At 38.1% G+C, this 13,801-nt stretch overlaps 1 protein-coding gene and 1 pseudogene across 1 annotated transcript in view; both read right to left on the reverse strand.

Annotated features, from left to right (window-relative positions):
• Positions 1-13,801, reverse strand: part of LOC115186769 (tripartite motif-containing protein 16-like) — a 452,306-nt gene that overhangs the window by 194,432 nt on the left and 244,073 nt on the right. The window lies entirely within an intron of this gene.
• The window catches only part of LOC115186402 (zinc finger protein 239-like), a 103,180-nt pseudogene continuing 100,536 nt past the window's right edge, over positions 11,158-13,801 (reverse strand).

The raw sequence follows: 13,801 nt of genomic DNA on the forward strand, positions 1-13,801 counted from the left end.
TTATGGATGTAGTATATCTGGTAATGAGGAAACCACTAGTTATGGATGTAGTATATCTGGTAATGAGGAAACCACTAGTTATGGATGTAGTATATCTGGTAATGAGGAAACCACTAGTTATGGATGTAGTATATCTGCCTGGAGCAAAAATGGTGAGCGAAGATTTTCGTTTTTCACAATGTATTCTGAATATTACAGCGCACTATCAGGACAAGATCAGGAGTGCTACTCAAGGAAACTCACATTAAGCTCTGTGTCTATTCACTAATTCACCACCGTGGGGGAAAACTCAGGGGAGTTCTCATAGGCTGAATGCATTTACAGGTTGCTTATGAGTGCAATTCACACTATTTTGGATTATAATTGTAAGGCTCGATTGAATGTCCTGCTTAATAAAATGTTTCTTTTATTGTTGCAAATCAACTGCTTTATACTAAAAAAAAACATTTCTACCAGTAAAATGTTATTTGGCTAGCTTTGCCATCAGCCTGACAATGAGGGTTTGTACACTAAGTGTTTAACAAATTGGCCCATAACTTCACCTAACAACAACATAGACCTACTGTAGAACCCATAACTTCACCTAACAACAACACAGACCTACTGTAGGACCCATAACTTCACCTAACAACAACATAGACCTACTGTAGGACCCATAACTTCACCTAACAACATAGACCTACTATAGGACCCATAACTTCACCTAACAGCACGTTGGTTGTTGTTGCATGTTGATGTTTGTAATTTGACTGCATAGAAATGCATGCAAACCAGTGGTTGTATCTCTCTAGGTCATGCCAGTAGGTTACAGTAGGTTGTATCTCTCTAGGTCATGCCAGTAGGCTACAGTAGGTTGTATCTCTCTAGGTCATGCCAGTAGATTACAGTAGATTGTATCTCTCTAGGTCGTGCCAGTAGGTTACAGTAGGTTGTATCTCTCTAGGTCATGCCAGTAGGTTACAGTAGGTTGTATCTCTCTAGGTCATGCCAGTAGGTTACAGTAGGTTGTAACTCTCTAGGACATGCCAGTAGGTTACAGTAGGTTGTATCTCTGTAGGACATGCAGGTAGGCTAGAGTAGGTTGTATCTCTGTAGGACATGCCAGTAGGTTACAGTAGGTTGTAACTCTCTAGGTCATGCCAGTAGGTCAGTAGATTGTATCGCTCTAGGTCATGCCAGTAGGTTACAGTAGGTTGTATCTCTCTAGGTCATGCCAGTAGGTTACAGAAGGTTGTAACTCTCTAGGTCATGCCAGTAGATTACAGTAGGTTGTAACTCTCTAGGTCATGCCAGTAGGTTACAGTAGGTTGTAACTCTCTAGGACATGCCAGTAGGTTACAGTAGATTGTATCTCTCTAGGTCGTGCCAGTAGGTTACAGTAGGTTGTATCTCTCTAGGTCATGCCAGTAGGTTACAGTAGGTTGTATCTCTCTAGGTCATGCCAGTAGGTTACAGTAGGTTGTAACTCTCTAGGACATGCCAGTAGGTTACAGTAGGTTGTATCTCTGTAGGACATGCAGGTAGGCTACAGTAGGTTGTATCTCTGTAGGACATGCCAGTAGGTTACAGTAGGTTGTAACTCTCTAGGTCATGCCAGTAGGTCAGTAGGTTGTATCGCTCTAGGTCATGCCAGTAGGTTACAGTAGGTTGTATCTCTCTAGGTCATGCCAGTAGGTTACAGTAGGTTGTAACTCTCTAGGTCATGCCAGTAGGTTACAGTAGGTTGTAACTCTCTAGGTCATGCCAGTAAGTTACAGTAGGTTGTATCTCTCTAGGTCATGCCAGTAGGTTACAGTAGGTTGTAACTCTCTAGGTCATGCCAGTAGTCTACAGTAGGTTGTAACTCTCTAGGACATGCCAGTAGGTTACAGTAGGTTGTATCTCTCTAGGTCATGCCAGTAGGTCAGTAGGTTGTAACTCTCTAGGTCATGCCAGTAGTCTACAGTAGGTTGTATCTCTCTAGGTCATGCCAGTAGGTTACAGTAGGTTGTAACTCTCTAGGTCATGCCAGTAGGTTACAGTAGGTTGTATCTCTCTAGGTCATACCAGTAGGTTACAGTAGGTTGTATCTCTCTAGGTCATGCCAGTAGGCTACAGTAGGCTGTATCCAAGTTGAAACAATTGTCATCCCAATGTGGAAAGTGTCGAATTTGGTCAACAACAAAATGAATGGCTTATTTGCTACATGAGGTTTACTTGATCTAACAGAAGTTTCGTAATGATTAAGTTGTTTTGTGGACACGTGACATACCGACAACTTTGATAAAAACACTATAGGATTTGTCTCCAGATCGCTATGCATATTCATGCTAGTAGCTTAGCATCTCTCTCCATTGAATACAGGCGGTTGACGTCAACAACCCTCATAGAAAATAAACAATAATAAGATGTATCCACCAATCCAAAGACAGGATAGGTGGGAGATAGACAACCCACAGTGCCGCTTTGTGGACAACGACTCCCCTTGTCAGGACGGAGAGACATCTTGTCAGTATATCCATAATCTTTGGTGTAGCCAACCCAACTCTCACATGGCTCTATTGGGGGTCACGGTGTGTAGTAAAACATCACTACATTAAAATCACTACATGCCGTGGCCCCCCCAGTCTGCGGTCAGCAGATAGACCCTCCTCAAATATATATGTTAAGTCACTTTTTAGAAACGGAACGGAGAAAACAAGGGGTAGCTTGTTCTCTAAGTCGTCTGATTCTAGACATATCAGTCATCATCCCAGGACCCTCCGTTGAAGAGGTATTGACGAGCCAACTCCGAATATCCAAAGTTAAAAACTAATTGAAGGTGGTACTTACTGGTGTTAATCAGATCTCCTGTCTCCTCCTCTTCATCTTCCAATGTGACAGTAATCTCTCCTTCCTTCTTCACTCCAAAAACAGCATCCTCCTCTTCTTCCTCTTGTTTAACTGAAACGTCTTTCTCTTCATCTTTCACTGTAACAGCCTCACCCTCTACTTGTTGTTTTACTGTAACATCCTCCTCTTCCTTCTCCTCTTTCACGACAATGTTCAGCCCCAGAGCTTCTTTCTCCGTCCAGCAGACCTCCTCTTCTTTAACAGGAGGGGAGTAGTTTAGGGAGCCCATGTTCGGGGATGTTAGCTAGCTAGCTATCATTAGCGACTAGGCTAATGCTAACTTAACCAGCCAGCTACTATAGCTGACTAATAAACAATAACGTAATATTAAATTAAATAGGTTAACAAGTAGATACGATAGAAGTGTGTCTAAAACACAGTAGCTAATATAGACCGAAAACGTATAAATAGGTTGAATCTTTCGGCTATGTTGGCTAGCAAGCTACCGAGGTGGTTGACGAGCTGTTTATGAAGAACCGTCCACTAGATTATACGTCACGCTGCAGCATCGCCTGAAAGACGCACATCGCCGTCTGCTGACTGGAGGGAAACGCAGTTGAGGATCACATTTTATATTCAGACAAAGATTATTTTACATGGATTTAATTAAATAATACCATTAAATTGAGACATACAAAGACCTGAATGTGGTGATTGATTAGTGCGAATATTTTTTTTTTTTTACTACAGAACATTTAAGGCAGTTTCATTAAGTCAAACCAAATCTAAATAAGTAGCCAGCTACTGTAGGTCTATACTGCTCCTACATGGTGTAACAATACATCATGTAGATATATATAATGAACAGACTAGGTCTATACTGCTCCTACATGGTGTAACAATACATCATGTAGATGTATATAATGAACAGACTAGGTCTATACTGCTCCTACATGGTGTAACAATACATCATGTAGATGTATATAATGAACAGACTAGGTCTATACTGCTCCTACATGGTGTAACAATACATCATGTAGATGTATATAATGAACAGACTAGGTCTATACTGCTCCTACATGGTGTAACAATACATCATGTACATGTAAACTACCGTTCAAAAGTTTGGGGTCACTTAGAAATGTCATTTTTCTTGAAAGAAAATCACATAACAGTCATGATGTAGTGAATGTTTTAATATGGGAACAGTCATGATGTAGTGAGTGTTTTAATATGGGAACAGTCATGATGTAGTGAATATTTTAATAATACTGATGGGAACAGCCATGATGTAGTGAATGTTTTAATTATACTGATGGGAACAGCCATGATGTAGTGAATGTTTTAATATGGGAACAGTCATGATGTAGTGAATGTTTTAATATGGGAACAGTCATGATGTAGTGAATGTTTTAATAATACTGTTGGGAACAGTCATGATGTAGTGAATGTTTTAATAATACTGATGGGAACAGTCATGATGTAGTGAATGTTTTAATAATACTGTTGGGAACAGTCATGATGTAGTGAATGTTTTAATATGGGAACAGTCATGTTGTTGTGAATGTTTTAATAATACTGATGGGAACAGTCATGATGTAGTGAGTGTTTTAATAATACTGATGGGAACAGTCATGATGTAGTGAATGTTTTAATAATACTGATGGGAACAGCCATGATGTAGTGAATGTTTTAATATAGGAACAGTCATGATATAGTGCATGTTTTAATAATACTGATGGGAACAGTCATGATGTAGTGAATGTTTTAATAATACTGATGGGAACAGCCATGATGTAGTGAATGTTTTAATATGGGAACAGCCATGATGTAGTGAGTGTTTTAATATGGGAACAGTCATGATGTAGTGAATGTTTTAATAATACTGATGGGAACAGTCATGATGTAGTGAATGTTTTAATAATACTGATGGGAACAGCCATGATGTAGTGAATGTTTTAATAATACTGATGGGAACAGTCATGATGTAGTGAATGTTTTAATAATACTGATGGGAACAGTAATGATGTAGTGAATGTTTCAATAATACTGATGGGAACAGCCATGATGTAGTGAATGTTTTAATATGGGAACAGTCATGATGTAGTGAATGTTTTAATAATACTGATGGGAACAGTCATGATGTAGTGAATGTTTTAATAATACTGATGGGAACAGCCATGATGTAGTGAATGTTTTAATATAGGAACAGTCATGATATAGTGCATGTTTTAATAATACTGATGGGAACAGTCATGATGTAGTGAATGTTTTAATAATATTGATGGTAGCAGTCATGATGTAGTGAATGTTTTAATATGGGAACAGTCATGATGTAGTGAATGTTTTAATATGGGAACAGTCAGGATGTAGTGAATGTTTTAATAATACTGATGGGAACAGTCATGATGTAGTGAATGTTTTAATATGGGAACAGTCATGATGTAGTGAATGTTTTAATAATACTGATGTGAACAGTCATGATGTAGTGAATGTTTTAATAATACTGATGGGAACAGTCATGATGTAGTGAATGTTTTAATAATACTGATGGGATCAGTCATGATGTAGTGAATGTTTTAATAATACTGATGGGAACAGTCATGATGTAGTGAATGTTTTAATAATACTGATGGGAACAGTCATGATGTAGTGAATGTTTTAATATGGGAACAGCCATGATGTAGTGAATGTTTTAATATGGGAACAGTCATGATGTAGTGAATGTTTTAATATGGGAACAGTCATGATGTAGTGAATGTTTTAATAATACTGATGGGAACAGTCATGATGTAGTGAATGTTTTAATATGGGAACAGCCATGATGTAGTGAATGTTTTAATAATACTGATGGGAACAGTCATGATGTAGTGAATGTTTTAATATGGGAACAGTCATGATGTAGTGAATGTTTTAATATGGGAACAGTCATGATGTAGTGAATGTTTTAATATGGGAACAGTCATGATGTAGTGAATGTTTTAATATGGGAACAGTCATGATGTAGTGAATGTTTTAATAATACTGATGGGAACAGTCATGATGTAGTGAATGTTTTAATATGGGAACAGCCATGATGTAGTGAATGTTTTAATAATACTGTTGGGAACAGCCATGATGTAGTGAATGTTTTAATATGGGAACAGCCAGGATGTAGTGAATGTTTTAATAATAATGATGGGAACAGTCATGATGTAGTGAATGTTTTAATAATACTGATGGAACAGTCATGATGTAGTGAATGTTTTAATAATACTGATGGAACAGTCATGATGTAGTGAATGTTTTAATAATACTGATGGGAACAGTCATGATGTAGTGAATGTTTTAATAATACTGATGGGAACAGTCATGATGTAGTGAATGTTTTAATATGGTAACAGTTATGATGTAGTGAATGTTTTAATATGGGAACAGCCATGATGTAGTGAATGTTTTAATAATACTGATGAGAACAGCCAGGATGTAGTGAATGTTTTAGTAATACTTATGGGAACAGTCATGATGTAGTGAATGTTTTAATATGGGAACAGCCATGATGTAGTGAATGTTTTAATAATACTGATGGGAACAGCCATGATGTAGTGAATGTTTTAATAATACTGATGGAACAGTCATGATGTAGTGAATGTTTTAATATGGGAACAGTCATGATGTAGTGAATGTTTTAATAATACTGATGGGAACAGTCATGATGTAGTGAGCGTTTTAATAATACTGATGGGAACAGCCATGATGTAGTGAATGTTTTAATAATACTGATGGGAACAGTCATGATGTAGTGAGCGTTTTAATAATACTGATGGGAACAGCCATGATGTAGTGAATGTTTTAATAATACTTATGGGAACAGTCATGATGTAGTGAGTGTTTTAATATGGGAACAGTCATGATGAAGTGAATGTTTTAATAATACTGATGGGAACAGTCATGATGTAGTGAATGTTTAAATAATACTGATGGGAACAGTCATGATGTAGTGAGTGTTTTAATATGGGAACAGTCATGATGTAGTGAATGTTTTAATAATACTGATGGGAACAGTCATGATGTAGTGAATGTTTGAATAATACTGATGGGAACAGTCATGATGTAGTGAATGTTTTAATATGGGAACAGTCATGATGTAGTAAATGTTTTAATAATACTGATGGGAACAGTCATGATGTAGTGCATGTTTTAATATAGGAACAGTCATGATGTAGTGAATGTTTTAATATGGGAACAGTCATGATGTAGTGAATGTTTTAATAATACTGATGGTAACAGTCATGATGTAGTGAATGTTTTAATATGGGAACAGTCATGATGTAGTGAATGTTTTAATATGGGAACAGCCATGATGTAGTGAATGTTTTAATAATACTGATGGGAACAGTCATGATGTAGTGAATGTTTGAATAATACTGATGGGAACAGTCATGATGTAGTAAATGTTTTAATAATACTGATGGGAACAGTCATGATGTAGTGAATGTTTTAATAATACTGATGGAACAGTCATGATGTAGTGAATGTTTTAATAATACTGATGGGAACAGCCATGATGTAGTGAATGTTTTAATATAGGAACAGTCATGATGTAGTGAATGTTTTAATTATACTGATGGGAACAGTCAGGATGTAGTGAATGTTTTAATAATACTGATGGGAACAGTCATGATGTAGTGAATGTTTTAATATGGGAACAGCCATGATGTAGTGAATGTTTTAATATGGGAACAGCCATGATGTAGTGAATGTTTTAATATAGGAACAGTCATGATGTAGTGAATGTTTTAATATGGGAACAGCCATGATGTAGTGAATGTTTTAATATGGGAACAGCCAGGATGTAGTGAATGTTTTATTATGGGAACAGTCATGATGTAGTGAATGTTTTAATATGGGAACAGCCAGGATGTAGTGAATGTTTTAATAATACTGATGGGAACAGTCATGATGTAGTGAATGTTTTAATAATACTGATGGGAACAGTCATGATGTAGTGAATGTTTTAATATGGGAACAGTCATGATGTAGTGAATGTTTTAATATGGGAACAGTCATGATGTAGTGAGTGTTTTAATATGGGAACAGTCATGATGTAGTGAATGTTTTAATAATACTGATGGGAACAGTCATGATGTAGTGAATGTTTTAATATGGGAACAGTCATGATGTAGTGCATGTTTTAATAATACTGATGGGAACAGTCATGATGTAGTGAATGTTTTAATATGGGAACAGTCATGATGTTGTGAATGTTTTAATAATACTGATGGGAACAGTCATGATGTAGTGAATGTTTTAATAATACTGATGGGAACAGTCATGATGTAGTGAATGTTTTAATATGGGAACAGTCAGGATGTAGTGAATGTTTTAATATGGGAACAGTCATGATGTAGTGAATGTTTTAATATGGGAACAGTCATTATGTAGTGAATGTTTTAATAATACTGATGGGAACAGTCATGATGTAGTAAATGTTTTAATAATACTGATGGGAACAGCCATGATGTAGTGAATGTTTTAATAATACTGATGGGAACAGTCATGATGTAGTGAGTGTTTTAATATGGGAACAATCATGATGTAGTGAATGTTTTAATATGGGAACAGCCATGATGTAGTGAATGTTTTAATATGGGAACAGTCATGATGTAGTGAATGTTTTAATAATACTGATGGGAACAGCCATGATGTAGTGAGTGTTTTAATATGGGAACAGTCATGATGTAGTGAATGTTTTAATAATACTGATGGGAACAGTCATGATGTAGTGAATGTTTTAATATGGGAACAGTCATGATGTAGTGAATGTTTTAATAATACTGATGGGAACAGTCATGATGTAGTGAATGTTTTAATATGGGAACAGCCATGATGTAGTGAATGTTTTAATAATACTGATGGGAACAGTCATGATGTAGTGAATGTTTTAATATGGGAACAGTCAGGATGTAGTGAATGTTTTAATATGGGAACAGTCAGGATGTAGTGAATGTTTTAATATGGGAACAGTCATGATGTAGTGAATGTTTTAATAATACTGATGGGAACAGTCATGATGTAGTGAATGTTTTAATATGGGAACAGTCATGATGTAGTGAATGTTTTAATAATACTGATGGGAACAGCCATGATGTAGTGAATGTTTTAATAATACTGATGGGAACAGTCATGATGTAGTGAATGTTTTAATATGGGAACAGTCATGATGTAGTGAATGTTTTAATATGGGAACAGTCAGGATGTAGTGAATGTTTCATGTCAACAACGTAATCACATTTTCATATTAATTTAGCTTGATGAATACTAATTATCTAAATGAAACAAAACGACTGTTTCAAGTTTAGACTCAAGAAATGCTCATACCATAGAATGCCTTCGGAAAGTATTCAGACCCCTTGACTTTTTACACATTTTACATTGTTACGTTATTCTAAAATTGATTAAAATAGTTTTTTTCCTCTTCAATCTACACACAATACCCCATAATGAAAAAGCAAAAACTGGCTTTTAGATATTTTTGCAAATGTATAAAAATAAAAAAAATGGAAATACGACATTTACATAAGTATTCAGACCCTTTACTCATTACTTTGTTTAAGCACATTTGGCAGAAATTACACCCTCCAGTCTTCTTGGGTATGACACAACAAGCTTGGCACACCTGTATTTGGGGAGTTTCTCCCATTCTTCTCTGCAGATCCTCTCAAGCTCTGTCAGGTTGGATGGGGAGCTTTGCTGCACAGTTATTTTCAGGTCTCTCCAGAGATGTTCGATCAGGTTTCAGTCCAGGCTGTGGCTAGGCCACTTAAGGACATTGAGACTTGTCCCGAAGCCACTCCTGCGTTGTCTTGGCTCTGCGTTTCGGATCATTGTCCTGTTGAAGGGGAACCTTCGCCCCAGTCTGAGGTCCTGAGCACTCTGGTGCAGGTTTTCATCAATGATCTCTCTGTACTTTGCTCCGTTCATCTTTCCCTCGATCTTGACAAGTCTCCCAGTCCCTGCCTCTGAAAAACATCCCCACAGCATGATGCTGCCACCACCATGCTTCACCGTAGGGATGGTGCCTGGTTTCCTCTAGACGTTACGCTTGGCATTCAGGCCAAAGAGTTCAACCTTGGTTCCATCAGACCAGGGAATCTTGTTTCTCATGGTCAGAGTCCTTTAGGTGCCTTTTGGCAAACTCCAAGCGGGCTGTCATGTGCCTTTTACTAAGGAGTGGCTTCCGTCTGGCCACTCTACCATAAAGGCCTGATTGGTTTGCCCTTCTAGAAGGTTCTCCTATCTACACAGAGGAACTCAGGGAGGTGACTTCTTGGTCACCTCCCAGACCAAGGCCCTTCTCCCGCGATTGCTCAGTTTGGCCAGACGACCAGCTCTAGGAAGAGTCTTGGTGGATCCAAACTTCTTCCATTTAAGAATGATGGAGGCCACCGTGTTCTTGGGGACCATCAATGCTGCTGGTACCCTTCCCCAGATCCTGTCTTGGAAACCTACGGATAATTCCTTCGACTTCATGGCTTGGTTTTTGCTCGGACATGCACTGTCAACTGTGGGACCTTATATAGACAGGTGTGTGCCTTTCCAAATCATGTCCAATCAATTGAATTTAAAACAAGTGGACTTCAAATCAAGTTGTAGAAACATCTCAAGGACGATCAATGGAAACAGGATTCAACTGAGCTCAATTTCAAGTCTCATAGTAAAGGGTCTGAATACTTATGTAAATAAGGTTTCTGTTTTTAGTTTTTAATACATTTGCAAAAGTATCTAAAAACCTGTTATTGCCTTGTCATTATGGGGTATTGTGATGTCATTATGGGGTATTGTGTGTAGATTTTAAAAAATAACTAATTCAAAGTGCTTTGACCTTTTCAAACATAGCAGAAAGTTAACAATATATGATGCCCCGTCTCCTTACTAATTCAGCCACCTACTGAGATAACTAGCAAGTTAAACTTGGCGTTTATGCAGAATTATGAGTTTTTCATGCAGGATAAATATGTAAAACTCGTCAGAAAAATCTGTCTGCGTTTTGTACCTGTAGAGCTAAGATTCTTGTTATTGTGATTTCTGCTTCAGACATTGTGGAGCTACTTGGTGCTGTTCTCCTGTAAACTACTTTTATCAGCTAAAATGACAGATTCACTTTAAAACAAAACATTAGGAATGGTAGCTGGCTACATTCTTTCTATTATAAAACGTTTAGAAATATGATGATGGCCATGCATCGTTTAAAAAAAAAAAGACCTTGATTTTCATTGTAAACTCATTTACTTGTGTGGCTGCCAGCCAAATAGCGTTGAATTTCTGTTTGTCATCTGATGAAAATTAAGCTATTTTCTGGACAAATGTGTTGCACTAATGTATTTTCTGTGAAGGTAAAGCTTTAGTGACACTTAAGTGATCACGCTATTGAACCAAAAAAACACTGATGACTTTCATTATATAACGTGACCCCGGTCAATACACATCTGAACTCAGCTGCTCTCGCTTTCTGTTGTTATTTACAAACAAACACATGACTGGTTCAACTGTTCTGGGGAACTACGGTTAGCTTCATAATGTAAAATAATGTGACAGGTGAAATGAAGATCGCCATCTGCTTTATCTCCTAATGTATTGCACAAGTTGACTACAGGTATTTACTGAAGTGGCTACAAATATTATAATGTATTGAAAAACCATCCCGTGGTGGCTATTTCCAAATACCCCGGTATACAGTCTTTATTGTATACCGCTAGGGCTTCTCTCCAGAGTGTATTCTCTTATGTTTGTTCAGGCTCCCAAACTGGGTAAAACTCTTTCCACACTGGGAGCAGTGGTAAGGGGTCTCTCCAGTGTGTGTTCTCTCGTGCCTTTTCAGGTACTTTAAACAACTAAAACTCTTTCCACACTGGGAGCAGTAATAGTAAGTCCTCTCCTGTCTTGTGTGTATTCTCTCATGCCCTTTGAGGGTCTGTGAATGGGTAAAACTCTTTCCACACTGGGAACATTGGAAAGGTTTTTCTCCTGTGTGCGTCCTCTCATGTTCTTTTAGGTGCCCTAACCTGGTAAAACGCTTTCCACAGTGGGAGCAGTGGTAAGGCTTCTCTCCCGTATGTATTCTTTCATGTAATTTCAAGGAACCTAAATGAGAAAAAATGGTTCCACACTCGGCGCAATGGTAAGGCTTCGCTCCAGAGTGGATTATCTTATGCTCAGGCTTCCTAACTGGGTAAAACTCCTTCCACATTGGGAGCAGTGGTAAGGCTTCTCTCCTGTATGTATTCTTTTGTGTATCTTCAGGGACGCTAAACGAGAGAAAGCCTTTCCACACTGAGAGCATTGATAAGGGGTCTCTCCAGTGTGTGTTCTCTCATGCCGTTTTAGGTCCTTTAACCAACTAAAATGCTTTCCACACTGAGAGCAGTAATAGTAAGTCCTCTCCTCTCCTGTGTGTATTCTCTCATGCCCTTTTAGGTTCCGTGAATAGGTAAAACGCTTTCCACAATGGGAACATTGGAAAGGCTTTTCTCCTGTGTGTTTCCTCTCATGCTCTTTTAGGTTCCCTAACTTGATATAACACTTTACACAGTGGGAGCAGTGGAAAGGCTTCTCTCCTGTATGTATTCTTTCGTGTATTTTCAGGAACCTTAAATGGGAAAAACCCTCTCCACACTTGGTGCATTGGTGAGGCTTCGCTCCAGAGTGTATTCTCTTATGTATGTTCAGGGTTCCTAACTGGGTAAAACTCTTTCCACATTGGGAGCAGTAGTAAGGCTTCTCTCCTGTATGTATTCATTTATGTCTTTTCAGGGATGCTAAACGGGAAAAAACTTTTCCACACTGGGAGCAGTGGTGTCGTCTTGCTGTTTTGGACGCCTCTGCCTCTGGTTCCTCTGAGTTTGGTCTCTCTCCTGCCAAAGACAAAGAGGGTATTTAGTTTAACAGAGAGATCAAAACTGATAACACTGTCTTCCTATTAGGTTTTAAATCATTTTTTACATTTACATTTTAGTCATTTAGCAGACACTCTTATCCAGAGCGACTTATAGTAGAGTGCATACATTTTTATTACATTTTAAATCACAATCAGATCCTCAACCTGAGACAAATTTTCATCCTAAAACCTTTCATCCTTAAAAATAAACTTGGTTCAGTAAAGAGGCGCATGAACATCAAAACTGTGATTACATGTAGAAGCCAGACAACATAGTTTAAACGAAGCCTTTAAAACTGATAGATTAATCTTTCTCCAAGCAACCGGGGGAGAGTGAGAGGTCAGTTACATACAACAGTGAACCAATCTGTGAGTAAAGCGACGCTGAGACTCGAACCCAACAAGCCATGGATTCCCTCAGAGGAAAAGACAAAGAACAACTTGGAGATGCAAATGAGAGCAACAAACAGCTAAAGGATATCCAGGAAAGCATTGCTCAAATACTCTCAATGCTACAACACCAAAAGAAACAAACTGTAGCAATCTGTTGTTAAAAGGGTGGATTTGTTAGAAAGGAAAGTGGAATCTGTCAGATGTGCAGGGCGGGTGCGTGGACAAACAAGACAACAAAATTGGCATCACAATACCCCATAATGACATCACAATACCCCATAATCACATCACAATACCCCATCTGGAAACAAAGGTGCAAACTTTAGAAGATGAGCTGGATCAGCTAGAAAACAGATTGAGACAAAACATGAGAATATTGTCCCTACCGGAAAATGAGGTAAAAAAAAGAGACCTTTCCAGTTCCTTTATCAAGCTGATATTGGAGGAGCTTGGCGTGGCTGTATCACCGGAGGATCTGGAGCAATGTAGATAACAATAGTCAAAGATGCCCAATGCCACTGAACCGGCGTTAAGCAGAAAAACACTAAATACCCTTAAGATGTGGAATTATCAGAACAAAGTCAACATTCTGAGAGCGGGGGGGGGGGGGGGATCCGTTCAACTGTTTTGAGATCTTTGATTCTAACCGCCGTGTCTTTGTGAGACGCAGAGTATGTGAAC

Source organism: Salmo trutta, unplaced genomic scaffold (assembly GCF_901001165.1).
Source record: "Salmo trutta unplaced genomic scaffold, fSalTru1.1, whole genome shotgun sequence".
In the NCBI taxonomy this organism is placed as follows: domain Eukaryota; kingdom Metazoa; phylum Chordata; class Actinopteri; order Salmoniformes; family Salmonidae; genus Salmo; species Salmo trutta.